The sequence below is a fragment of the Corvus hawaiiensis genome, chromosome Z (assembly GCF_020740725.1).
Source record: "Corvus hawaiiensis isolate bCorHaw1 chromosome Z, bCorHaw1.pri.cur, whole genome shotgun sequence".
In the NCBI taxonomy this organism is placed as follows: Eukaryota; Metazoa; Chordata; class Aves; order Passeriformes; family Corvidae; genus Corvus; species Corvus hawaiiensis.
In genome coordinates, this window is record NC_063255.1 from 16,629,007 (window position 1) to 16,641,836 (window position 12,830).

Consider the following 12,830-nt stretch of genomic DNA (forward strand, 5'->3'; position numbering starts at 1 on the left):
AAAGAGATCGTGACCCAGAGGCTGGTTGTCACACATAGATCCCTACCTGCTGCATGCCACAAATAGTGTAAGAGAACACAGAAGAAAACAAAAGAAAATGAATCATCCCATCCCACGTTTCTTCCTTTATGAATGTCCTGCTTTTTTTCCTGTAGAATGAGGGAATGGATTTGAATCAAAGAAGATTAAAATCCATCCTGGAGGGTGAGGTTGACTATTTTAATGTGAAAACCACGGGTTTGATGTTCTTATGAAGACTTTAGGACAGGAGTGGAGGCAGTGGGCGGGTGTTCAAGACTGCTAAAGGTGTGGAGGTTGCCTTGGGAAAAAGTGTATATTGGTCTGCAGCAAACTGATGTCCAGAAAAAATAAATTCTCTTTTGTGGTCCAAGAGTTTAGAACAAAGCTGATTGTTCCAAACAAAACATCTAACGAGGTTACAGAACAATACTAAAACTTTTCAAAGGTGGGATGCAACAAAAAGGCAACTTGTCAAACCTCACAGACCAGCTCTATAATCCAGAGGCAGGATCACAGGACTGTGAAAAATTAAGCAGAGAATATCTGAGGCCCTAAAACTGAAAACTCAGGAGTACATGACTTGTAAATAGACATTACTGAAAAAGCTACTATTCAGGAGAGTCCTTCAAAGCCTCTGTTGAAGGACTGTTACATACAGATCTGTTACATACAGATCCCTCTTCTAGTCCAGCGGTGTAAAAGTCACCCAATTGTTTTCAAGTGGTCCCCAGAGATTTCCACAAAGTGCCCCCTGGGCACCATCTACCCAAGCACTGACTTGTGCTCTTTTCCTTCACGTTCCTAGCTCCTTGCACTTTTGTTAGAGGTTGGTTGACCTTCATGAGGTCTGTTCCATATGATCAGGTTATGGAGCCAGCAGTAAATCCTAAGTACAGGTTTTCACTAGGTCAGCCAAAGTAAGCAGAGCGCATTTAACACCGCAAGTAAGGTAGAAAAATCACAGTCACTTTCCCAGCCACTGAGGCCTTTCCAGTGAACAAAGTGTGGTAGGCTTAACCCCCAAATTTATGTCTCCATGCTACTGTTAATTTGCCATTGCAAAGCACCTTCTCCAGAACAGACACAGCAGGGACACTTTGTTGGAGGTCTTGTTTGTTCCAATTCGCTGCTTTTAAGCATGAAATCAATGAAATTCACAGGAGAAAATACTTTCTGGCACTGATTTCCAGTACAGTTCTCTCCAAAGGGATGTGGAAGAGCAATGGCTCTCTCTGGCTTTTCCACCAGACATTGCTGCAGGCATGATACTGTCAGACAGCGTGATACTGTTCTGACAGCTTTGTCTTAGTGTGGTCAGGGGAGGAGATGCAGCTTGCTTTCCTTTATATTTTAGTGGACCCTGGAGACCTGGTAGGAAGAAACCTTGTTTCTGTCATCGGACTGAGTCGATATGACTTCAGGCACCCAGGGAACAGATGCAGGAGATAAAAAATTGCTGGCTTGAGTTCTTTCTCTGTTTGTCCTCATTTTTCATCCCTATGAGCTCCAAGTCAGGACATGTCTCCTCAGTCAGATGGCTTTGCTGGATTGTTTATTGGATGATCAGAAAATGATGATCCTTACTCTCTCCCAGTGCACACACTGTCCAAGGAGAAGCTCTGTTAAAGACAGCTCTTCAGACCCCAGTGTCCCCAAATTTTGACTTAAGTGCCATCCCTGGAAAGGACAAGGCTGTCAGTCCCTGGGCTTCCTGCATATCTCTGCTGAAGAAAAGTTAAAGGTTTTTTATTCCCCGAAGCCTAGCATTGCCCTTCCATTCACCTCACAAATGCAGCTGTTAGAAGCCTCAGAGACCTGTTGAAAGCAGAGAGTATTTTCTGCCCTGCTTTCGCTCTCTTCACAGCTCTCCCTTTTTCAGTGCTGACTCTGCCAGCATCAATGGGATGGAGAGGCTGTCCGTTAAGCTGAGTGTTAATGCTCTTTGTGTCTAAGTCTTGGCAAAAACCAGGCTCCTTCCAGCACAGTGTGCGAGAGAAAGAGATTCCAGGCTTGAGTCACTGAACGTGCATGTGTCTGTATGTACACACCCCCAGCTCCTCCATCCTCCCTGCACTTGCTTGACCTTTCCTCAGGGAGCCCAGTGCCTCATTCCCACTGTCTCCTGCAGACATCCCAATTCAGAGTGAGTTTCTGATGTCACTTCACTGTGAAGTTGTCTTAAGGACAGATCAACCTGTCACCTTTGTTTTCTGTCCCCAGATGTAATTTGAGATACAGTATGACCTAAAAGTTCCTGGGTGTAGCGAGGGGGGTCCCGGGAGCAGGGGAATCCAGCCAGAGTCACGATACGAACACCGATACGATTTGAGCATCGTGCTCCAGTTTTATTATTCGGTTACACCAAGTTACACTTTTTCCCAAAGTTCACACCCCTTTCCCATGAGAAAGCCTCTAAGCAGTGAGGGAGCTGACCAGTGTATACCTTTTCCCAAGGCTGTTCAAGGCTGCCAGCTAGTAGGTGCCTTGCAAGCCTGTTTTCAGCCCGAGGCCCCATCAGGAGTACTTCTGCAACAGCCCTGGGATGCCCAAGCCCTCCTGGGGTATCCTATATTCCACAAGGAATCCCTCTACACCTGGGGCTTGTGTGGAGAGAAATAATAAGGTAAAAAAAGACAACAGTCGATACTGTTAGCCTGCATACAGTTGATTGGCAATGGAAACCTGTTCTTGATTCAAATCAGATTATGAACGGAAAATTAGATTCTTTTACAAGACTGCATAGCAAAAAGAAACACAAAGCAAGCTTGTATCTTTGCAAAGACTCTTTGAAATCTCAGCATGCCTTGAGCTTATACCCCCCTGCTGTCACATCTTTTGCTTTACATTGGAGTCTGCAGGATTTTGTTCCTTGCACATTCTGCCTGCTCCATTAGCAGCCAGACAGGATCTTCCCACTGTCATCTGCTCTTCCCTTCACCTCTGTCTGTCCACCCAGCAGCACAACCTGACTGAAGAGCAGGCACGTAATTTCTTATAAAATCTTATAAAATAACAGACTTAAAAAGTCTGTATCTTGACTCTCCTCACTCCCCTTTTCCATCATTAAATTAAACTGACTTTCACTGTGTTTAAGTCTCTGTGTACAAAAGTTAAAGCCTGTTGTATATCTTAATTATTGAAAGATAATTCAAACTGAAATTGTAATTAAAAGGAGCTGTGCATCACTGAAACACCCACCATTCTAGCCGCCTGTAGTCCTTATGTATAGTCTCTCTTTTGTCTTAATTTCCTCAGGCAAGCAACTGTGTCTTCTATGCACACTCCTTAGTCCCTTAGCTCTACTGCAATAAAGCCTTGTTTGCTGAGACCCTCAGGCTGTTTCTCTCCTCTTTTGTTCTACTCTCCTGTTCCTTTCATCTTACCACAGCTCCAGTCAGGCAGCCAAACAGGTAGCTGTACAACAGTAAACCTTACGTTGGTGTACAGTTGGCAATTTTAGCTATTAAATGTGCCAAGTGAAGCTGAACGTGTGCTTGCTGTGGCCCAACACATACCTGACCCAGGCATGCAAGGGGCACAAAAATTATGATTATTCTTGTATTGCTTTTGCATGTCTCCTTCCTTTTCTTTCAGAAGCACCTTAGAAAATCCTTAGCTAATGGTCTTTTGATAAGCAAATCCAAGCTGGAATTTTCTCCTTCCTTCAGTGCATACAGCTGACCATTCGGGAGGGAGGTAAAAATGTTGGTCTGCCAGAATTTCTGCTTCAGTGGTTCATTTAGGAGACAGGGTCAGGTAGCGGGGACGTGGCAGCTGCAGCATTGCCAGCAGTCTCATTTTAGTGCTACAGTGTTAAGAACAGGCAGCTGGGAGGCAGAATCAGGAACCTCCCCTGCCAGCTGTTTGAAGGAGGTGGGCCCATTTGCCAATCAAAAGGCATGAGTCTTTGCAAAATCAGTAGTGTGTGGCATGAGAGAAGGGTTCTCACATTCAGTCTTGGTAACACCTGCCTCCCCATTGCCTAAACTCCCATTTACTGCCCCCCAAAAGCAGTGGTAAACCTTGCTCAGGCCAGAAGTGCATTAGCACCCATCCTTTTTCCTTGGGGGCTGCCTGTGGTCTGGCAGCAAGCGAGGCTGGGGTGGCAGTGCCATAACCTCAGCCCTGAAGGGACATGCCAGCACCTGGCAGCTTGTGGTAACAAACCTCTTCTGAGCATCACTGCTCCACCAACAAATGGTAACAAAAGCATGAAGTACATCAGCATTAAAATACTAAACCATGACACAAACTCATGACGTCAGAGTTCTAGGTTAAGAATTGTCATCATCTTTCCCAGCACATTACTGCTGTCTTCAGCGTGAGTCAGGCTTTCCCAGAGCCCCTTTGAGCTCTCGCTGCCACTGGACCTGCTGCTCCTTTGACTGAGGCTTCAGCTCAGCAGTGCATGTGTCTGATTTCCAGCTGCAGGGCCCTGCAGTAGGGATGGCATCTGTCATCCCCCAGCCCTGTTTCCTCTCCTGCAGCTCTTAAAGCAGCTACAGCCAGAACTTTGTCTTTCATCTTGTCTTTCAAGCCTCTTTCTCAGGCGTTTTAGCAGGGACATGAGCTTTCTCTGGCCAGTCCTGTTTCCCTCTGCCACTTAGAAGCATGGCTGTGTTTTGTCACCAACCCTTTTGAGAGGTGTAAGGAGAAGGCAGCTGCCAAACCCTCAGCCCTGCACCGGTAACATGAGGACATGTAACATTAAGGAGCATGAAACAGTTGGTTGCCATCCCCTGTGCCATCCTTCAGTGTCTTAACACCAACAGGTACCAGCCCTGCCTGAGAAAGGAGACAGAGGATCCCTTGCATATGGGAAAAGATGTAATCATTTATGATAGTTTGGGACTAATCCCTTAGCCCAGTCCTGATTTCTCTACCAAAGCAGGGGCCAACCTGGAGTAGGAAGGTGGCAGCACCCTGCCCTCTCAGCCAAGGCAGCCTGCAGGGAACAGATTGCAGCACCCACTGAGCCCCATCCATCAGAGCATAAACCACAGAACAAAGCCAGAGGTGAAGCCATGAACTTTCTCTAAATTCTCTCTAAAAGAGGAAGAGGAAAGGGGTTCCCACTCCTCTCTGTGAGCCACCCCCCTCCCCCCCCCCCCCCATCAAAATACCAAACTGACAGGCCAGGCCCTTTGAAACTTGTGAGGTCTCCAGCTGCCCTAAATAAACCCTGCCTGTCTGCCTCGTCACCATCTGGCAAAACTTCAGAGGAGAGAAGAAGAGAGCAGCAGGAGCCTTTGAGTTGCCCCAGGTGTAACAACCAGACCACAGTATCAAGCTGTCCCAAAGGGCCACCATGCCCCAGTGATCTGGCAGCATCCTCAGGTGCCACCCAAACAGCTTTCACAGGTACTTCTGGAGCAGGAAAGAGAAGTGTCAGGCCAAACACAAGGACCCTCCAACCCTGCTCCGAGACACTAGAGGCCGCTATCCCTCTGAAACAGAATTTCTGCCAACCTAATTAATGAAAGCTTAATCAGCAGATTGTTTGGTCATAAACTTATTAAATAACTAATTGAGCTCTGAGGCCGTGTGTCAAATTTCAGACTCTGGTAGCCCTGCTGAGGGAGGGATCAGGTTAGGGGAGCAGGTTTGCTGGGTGCTCCAGCTGAGCCAAGTACCCAGCACTGGGGCTCATGAATTGAATAGCAGGAAGAGGCACCCTGAGCTGTACATATCCTGTTCTCCTGCAAAGTTTCATAGTAAACAAGCAATTCATCTAGTGAAACAATGCCTGAAAGTCCTCTTCTGGGGAGCAGAGTAATTGGAGGGTGACCTGCCCTCCAAGTACTCTGCTCACTAGTAACACTCTTTCTTTACCTTGTCCAGGGAAGAAAACAGTAGTGTTAACCAGCCTGGTTGCCTGTCTCCATCTGCTTTCATCTTACTAGAAAGAAAATACAGAACTTTGTTTGAAATGCATAGGTTCATAGAAACCAAATGCAGCAGATGATAAAGCACAATGGATCAAATATACAGTATTTTGCTGCTAAATAAAGCCAGAAACATGACTGTCAGATGCAGTCCAGTCCTGGCAAGAGAAAAGGCCAAGAGTCCTTTCCAAGCACAGTGCTGGAGTCAGCAGGCCATGAATCCGTTCTAAGCTCATGTGCTGCCTGTGGCATTATCACTTAGGACTTTATTTGTTTGCCTCCTGATGGGAACTCAACAAGTCATTCCAAGCAGGGGTATCTGCCAGTCAATGAAGGCTTTCCCGGTGACAACATATTAAAAATATTTTAATTATGATTTATTATTGTTTTAAATCTGTAGTTTATGTAGGCGATACAACACATGCTCTCTCCCATAGACCAATCTTTAGCATGAAAGCATTTGACTAAGTGTTGATGCATTTCAAGCCGACTTATGTCAGACTCCATTCAAGTGGTTTTTTATACAAATACACATTATATGATGACATCCTGTATAACCAAAGGCTGTGAGCATTCAGCTAAGCAAGTTTGTACTGTTACTCTCCTAAATACACATCACATTTAGTACATACACCAGTGACCTTAATGCTTCTTCACAGAACATCAGAACTCATAATAAATGTGAAATAGACACTAATATTACCTCGGTGTATCTGGTAGATTGTGCCTTTAGCATAAGTGATGTTTTGAATGAATTGAGCTATTTAAATGAAGAGAGTTAAATTGCACTTAAAAGACTCCCTTTTTTGGTTTGGTTTTTTTTTGTTGTTGTTTTATTTTGGTTTTGGGGGTTTTTGGGGGGTTTTTTGTCTGTCACATTTAGCAAGGTCAAGCAAATGGCTTTGACTTAAACCTGTGTTCAGCTGAGTAAAAATAATGAGGGGGCATTTGCAGAAGTTCTTCCCAGGTGAAGTAAATTAATTCTCTTTGTCCCTTTAAAATACGTTAAAGGAGACAGTAGCTCAGTTTTATGGATTAGGTTTTTTAGGGATTTTGTAAACAGAAACTTTTTAGCTGGGCTTGTCAGAATGCAAATGCTTCCCCAGATAGCTAACTTTGTTCTTCTGGCTGGCAGGAAAAATATTCTTTGAAAAGTAAATGAAAATACCAGGTAAGTCCCTTTCTGAAGGTAAATGTGAAAAATGAAAAAAAAATTACATTTAAATATCACCAGTGTTATTCATATATTCCAGTTTTGACAGTGATAAATGAAATCCTTATATGCAGTATTTTGCAGCCATTAGGAATAAAAATCTCAATCCTTTAAAATTAAGTGAAAAAGCACATTCTGAATGAGAACAAAATAAATGCCCTTGTGGGGTGGGAGCTGCAGCAATAGATGCCTTTGAAATCAGTACAGAAAGGTGTTCAAAGATGAAGAGAGATTAATTGCTGCCTGCTGCTATGCACTCCCAACCTGTCTGAATAAAATGGCTGCAGAGACAGCTAGAGAGGAGAACTGGGAGCAGGAATCCTGCTTCTGTGCTCCCCTGCTGCCACAGATGCTCTACATGGCTCTAAGATAAACCAGTTAAATAGTTTATACCAGCGGTAAAACACAACTTACTGTTTTACAAAGATGATTCACCATTGTATCACACCATGAAGAGATAAAATGCTCTGTGTGTTGAAAATAGTGGTTTTTTTTTTTTTTCTCAAAAGTGTACAGCCATGAGGTTTTCACTGCAGGAAATGACCTGCTCTCCTCTGGGACAAAGCCCAATAGTGGGTAGGAGCAGAGAAGCCATTCCTTCCCGTAATCACATGAGGATCGGAAAAATGAACTTTGGGGCTGGGATAGAGTGGCTAGGGAACGATGACGTGCTGCTGGGAACATAAAGCCACTTCTGGAAATGCATGGTGTAAATAAATAGGTGGTAACTTTGGTTGGGACCGGAGCAGTTCTTTACACATTCTCCTTTGTGCTAAGGAATAGTGTGATGTTTTGGTGTGTGTTTTTTGAAGAGAAGTGCAAAATAATGTCATCCAGGCCCTCAGAAACCTTTCAATAACTTGCACAGGCAGTGTTCTAGCTGAGGATTACCTCAGAATGAGCCCTGCACTGCTGTGCGTGCAGTGCACTGCCTGCTGCTGTGAATAGCTCCCAGCCAAGAAGTTAAGGGCTGCATCCTTGAACAATAGACACAAACATTAACTTTGTAGTCCCTAGGTCGTTTACCAGATCTTGATCAGGCCTTCTTGGTAGCTGAAGGGAGCTTAAAACCACTCCCAGCCCACTGGTGTTTGTGCCAGCTCTCAGCCATGCTAAAGGCACAGAGCAGCAGCCAGATAGAAATGGATGGAAATGCTGTTATTTGGATGTTTAAAACCTAGTCCAGGAGGGACCTTGGAAGACAGATTCATACACCTTTTCTTGCTAGCCAGTTCACACAACTGGAGTTAGAAACTAGAGAACAGTTCACTATTTTTCCCGAGTTTGGCTGGATCAGAAAACTAACAGAATACTAAGAATACTGCGTCTCACCCAGGTTGGTAGTTGGGTGACATAGTTGTCTGACCCTTGCTATCTGAACAGTCTTTTCTGAAACCAAGTGAAACAATCCTTATTCAGATAGCCTGTCCTGAATAATCAGTGCTGATGCGTGTATCAGCTTGAAATCGTATTCCCTGTATTCACAGCAGGGGACCAGCCACAGATAGGTCCTTTTTGTTTCTGCTACACTTGTTTAGTAAAAATCGCTTTTATTTTGCCTTTTTTTTTTCCTTGCAGGTAGGCACAGCCATCAGCTGCACTAATGCCACCCACATGGTCACACCTACACTCCAGGGAGTGCTGGGATCAGCATGGCTCTATCACACAGCTTTCTTATACCTTCTTTTCCATGCAGCCTGCAGGCAAAGCACATACTGATGTACCTACCCTAAAATCCTCTCTGAGCAATGACACAGTCCTCACTGACAAATACTCTCTGTCAGAGGTGAAAGGTAGAGGTTTCAGTGTTAGCTGCATTCATGCTAATGTCCCCAGCTAAGCGATGCAAGTGAAGTGGAATCAGGACTTCGGCTTGAAGAAGCTGTAGACAGCACTTCATTCTTTTCATTTGCTCATGAATCTGTTCATCATTCAGCAGAATTTAAGCAGACATATTAATTTCATTTAGTGTGTAATTTAAATCCTCAGCTTACTTGAGAAATTAGAATTCATCTGGGAATTGCAGTCCTCAGCCTCAGAGACAATTTGACTGTGGGGGACAGAGAGAGAAATACATCCCAAAGTCTCATCTCATGAACCTTGAAAATGAAAAAATACAACTCTGGCACACTGGATTAATTTCTCTTTTTCTTGCCGCTGCAGCAAATCCCATGGGTCCACACTCCACTGTCCCCATAGCAGGAAGCTCCATCTTCTCCTGGTCAGGCAGGTTCACAAGCAGTTGAGTTACTGAGGTCCAGCCAGCAGCTCTCAGCAAAGAGACAGGAGCAGTCAGCATCTGCTTGTTCCGTCCCACAGTGCAAAGGAAGCAAATCAGCCTCATCTGCCATAAAACAGTGTTTGTGCCAGTCAGGCTGCCTCAGCTGAGGGGGCTGCAGGTAGTCAAGCACAGTGACAGTGTGACAATGGCATCCTAAACCACTCTCCACCCACCACTGTCTGATCATAGCCAGACTCACCCGCTATCTTGGGACAAACGGAAAATGTGGATTTTGGGTGTCTGATCTTCCAAATAGCTCTTCAGCATAGTACAGCGTGATGTCCACCAGATTCCTGGGTTGTCTGCTTTGCGTCATTTCACAAAAGGAGCAGTTCTGCAGGAGACTCAAGCATATGCGTACTTTTGGCATTTCTGGTTTGGGGAAGATAGTAGGCAAAACCAAGGCCACCGCAACATGCACCAAAAAACTGTTCAGCATTTCATGTGTTAAAAAAATGTGAAATGTTATTAAAACTGGTTATGATTTTATTTAAATGCTGAAACCAGAGAAGTAATGTTAAGGATTTATTTGAGTCTGATTTTTAGTTCAGACACATTCATGTTAAGTCCATTCTGCTTCCCGTGCTCCATTACTATTTTCTGTCATCATAAAGCAGCTAGACAGATCCTGCCAGCTGAACAGGTAACCATTTTACATTGCACTAAATCATCTCAAGGTTGAAATCATTCCTTAGGGCTGTAGGTGTTCTCATGTTCAGGGGAGAATTCAGCCCTTCTCGTTTTAGGCATGACTCTTTCTAAAGGAGGCTCCCTGTGGGGGTGTGCGTCACTTGTCAGCATGCAGTTATGTGTCCATCCATCCTCTGACACCTCCTGGATCAGGCAGGTGAACGGATCCTGGGACAGGGACAGTTTGCTGAGTGTTTGGCATGCTGGGGCACCTGCTTATTAAGGACCTTTGCTTCTGTAATAGGAGACCATTGCCAGGCAGGACACAAGGCTGGGCCACTTATGGTGCTGATTGTGCCTGCAGCATGCATTTCCTTTGCTACTTTATACTTAGGTGTTATCCCTGCCTTTCTGAATGCTCCATGGTCTGCTTGGCTGTTGTCTTGTCACCAGGAGAGCTTACCTTGAAGCAGCACATGGAGCAGATGCTGAATGGCTCAGATGGAGTCAGTGAGCAGCACAGGCCTGTGTGGGGCTAGCAGGAAAGCAGTGGTTTATTCTTTGAGCAGATGCATCTTCCCTTAAATGATTTTAAGGTCATAAGGGACAGAGTGTCTCAAAGATGAAGTGACAAGGTGAGCACTTGAGGAGGGGCATAATGGAGGGACAAGGTGTGATGTGGTTGGCAGATCCAGGCGAAAGGCTGTTCCCCATGCTGTTCAGAGCAGGATAGTGGTATCAAAAGGATCCTGGACCCCCTCCTCACATACACAAACACACTCATGTGCTGCTCCATGTGTTCTTCTTCTGACACAACATCCAGGATTAGCTGAAGTGGAACCAGTGCAGCCTAATTCCCCCATGAGTCAGACTGACAGCACAGCTGTCTGTGTTCTCCAAGTTCTCCCCTGAAAGAGAAAACTGCTGCTTTGCTTCAACTCAAGCATGGAGACAGGTAGATTGTCTGTGGTGGGATAACCCTGGCTGGACAGCAGGAGCCAGTCAAAGCTTCTCTGTCACTCAGCTGGACAGAGGAGTAAAAACAACAGCAGCATGAGCTTCCCACAGGGTCACAGCCTCTTTAGGCACCCCCTTGCTCTGTCGTGGGGTCCTCCATGCACTGCAGATGGATCTCTGCTCCCCTATGGAGAGATCCATGGGCTGCAGGGGAACCTCACCATGGGCTATGGGGGAATCTGTTCTGGCACCTGGAGCAGCTTCTCTTCCTCCTTCTGTATTGACTTGGGTGTCTGCAGGGGTGTTTCTGACATACCCTCACTCCTCTGGCTGCAGTTGTGCAGGATTTTCCCCCCTTTCCTAACTGCATTATCCCAGAGTCTCTACGACTGTTGCTAATGGGCCCAGCCATGACCAGCAGCAGGTCCTCCTTGGATCCAGCTGGCCTTGGCTCTGTTAGACACAGGGAAACTTCTAGAGGCTTCTCACAGAACCCACCTGTGTAACCCTCCACTACCAAAAATTCACACACAAACCAAATCCATCACCCAACACAGTGATCCTGCTAATGATCAGACAAGATTTTCAGACCCACAGTTGTTTTGTAATGTCAAAGGCACACACAGGCTGCTTCGTACCCTCCCAACCTTCTCTGCTCTATCCTGCTTTTTGAAGGAAGCTTTAGTGAAAAGCCGGAAGGAACCTGGATATGGTTAAGGCTCCCCTGGCTGTTTCAGCCCTGCTGGTGTTGCTGATGATTACCTGCAAGCCATCACACCTGCACTCACAGTGTGTTCAGTCACCTATAACCATTTCATCAGCATCCTAAAGCACTGGCAGCTTGTCTCAGTGCTGTGTATTTGTGGTCAGTGCTGGAGCTTCTGATGGAGATGAGTGGAAAGTGGGTTGTATTTGGTGTTGTAAGTATTTGCCTCCATAGTCTCACTTTATCTCTCTCTGAACAGCAAAATTCATGTAGCCTGCAAAATATCAGCCTTTTATTCTGGAGTCAGAGGTAACCAATGCATTTGCAAGTTCCATACTGAGAAATTCTCTGATTTAAGGTTTTGATTTCAATACTGAATCAGTCTCTTAGTTGCTCACGCCAGAGTGAGTTATTAATCCAGTCCTTTTCCTGCCAAGTTCCATGAGCATTTATTCACCTCTGCTGTCAGCAGGAGCAGGCTGGGTATGGTTTGTAGGTGTATGTACTCTTCTCTCCATGTTCCTCAGCATCACAATCTCTAGGCATCTCTGCTGCTTATTTCTCCCTCAAGGGGAGTCTTGGACCTGTGTCCCCCTGCTCTGACTTGTGGGGAAGGGAAAGTGTTGGGCCACCTTGAACTTGTACACCACAGAAGCATGCTGCTTTTCCACAGTAAGTGAGAAAAGCTGCTTTTCTCTCCAAGGGGAAATAAAATTTGCAAAAGAAAATAACAAAACAACAACAATAACAAAAATACCGACCACCAGAATTCACACATTGTAGGGGAAGCAGAAGCAAAACAAATTCACTATTCAGGTTCCTCAGCAAGCAGCCTGGTATACCTGTTATTCAGGCATGCCACAAAAGTAGTTTCCAGCATTTTCTCAGACTCTGGAGAATTTTTTTTTAACTGGTTTCATTCCTACGTTACTGGCCCCATGCTCAGCATTTCCATACAAGCCTTGCCTGCCATTGCAGGATGAGATTGGGGTGGTTAGCTCAACTTTTGTGACTAGCAGGTAACTCAACACAACTGATCTTCCAGAGGAAACAAGGAAGAATTTCAAATCAGAAAATTTAACATCAATTTTTATCCATCCCTGGGTTCCCATCCCTGCTGGAGGCAGAGCCATATTA

At 45.3% G+C, this 12,830-nt stretch overlaps 1 protein-coding gene across 3 annotated transcripts in view; it reads left to right on the forward strand.

Moving 5' to 3' along the window:
- FAM219A (family with sequence similarity 219 member A) overlaps positions 1–12,830 on the forward strand; it is a 96,506-nt gene that overhangs the window by 68,484 nt on the left and 15,192 nt on the right. The window lies entirely within an intron of this gene.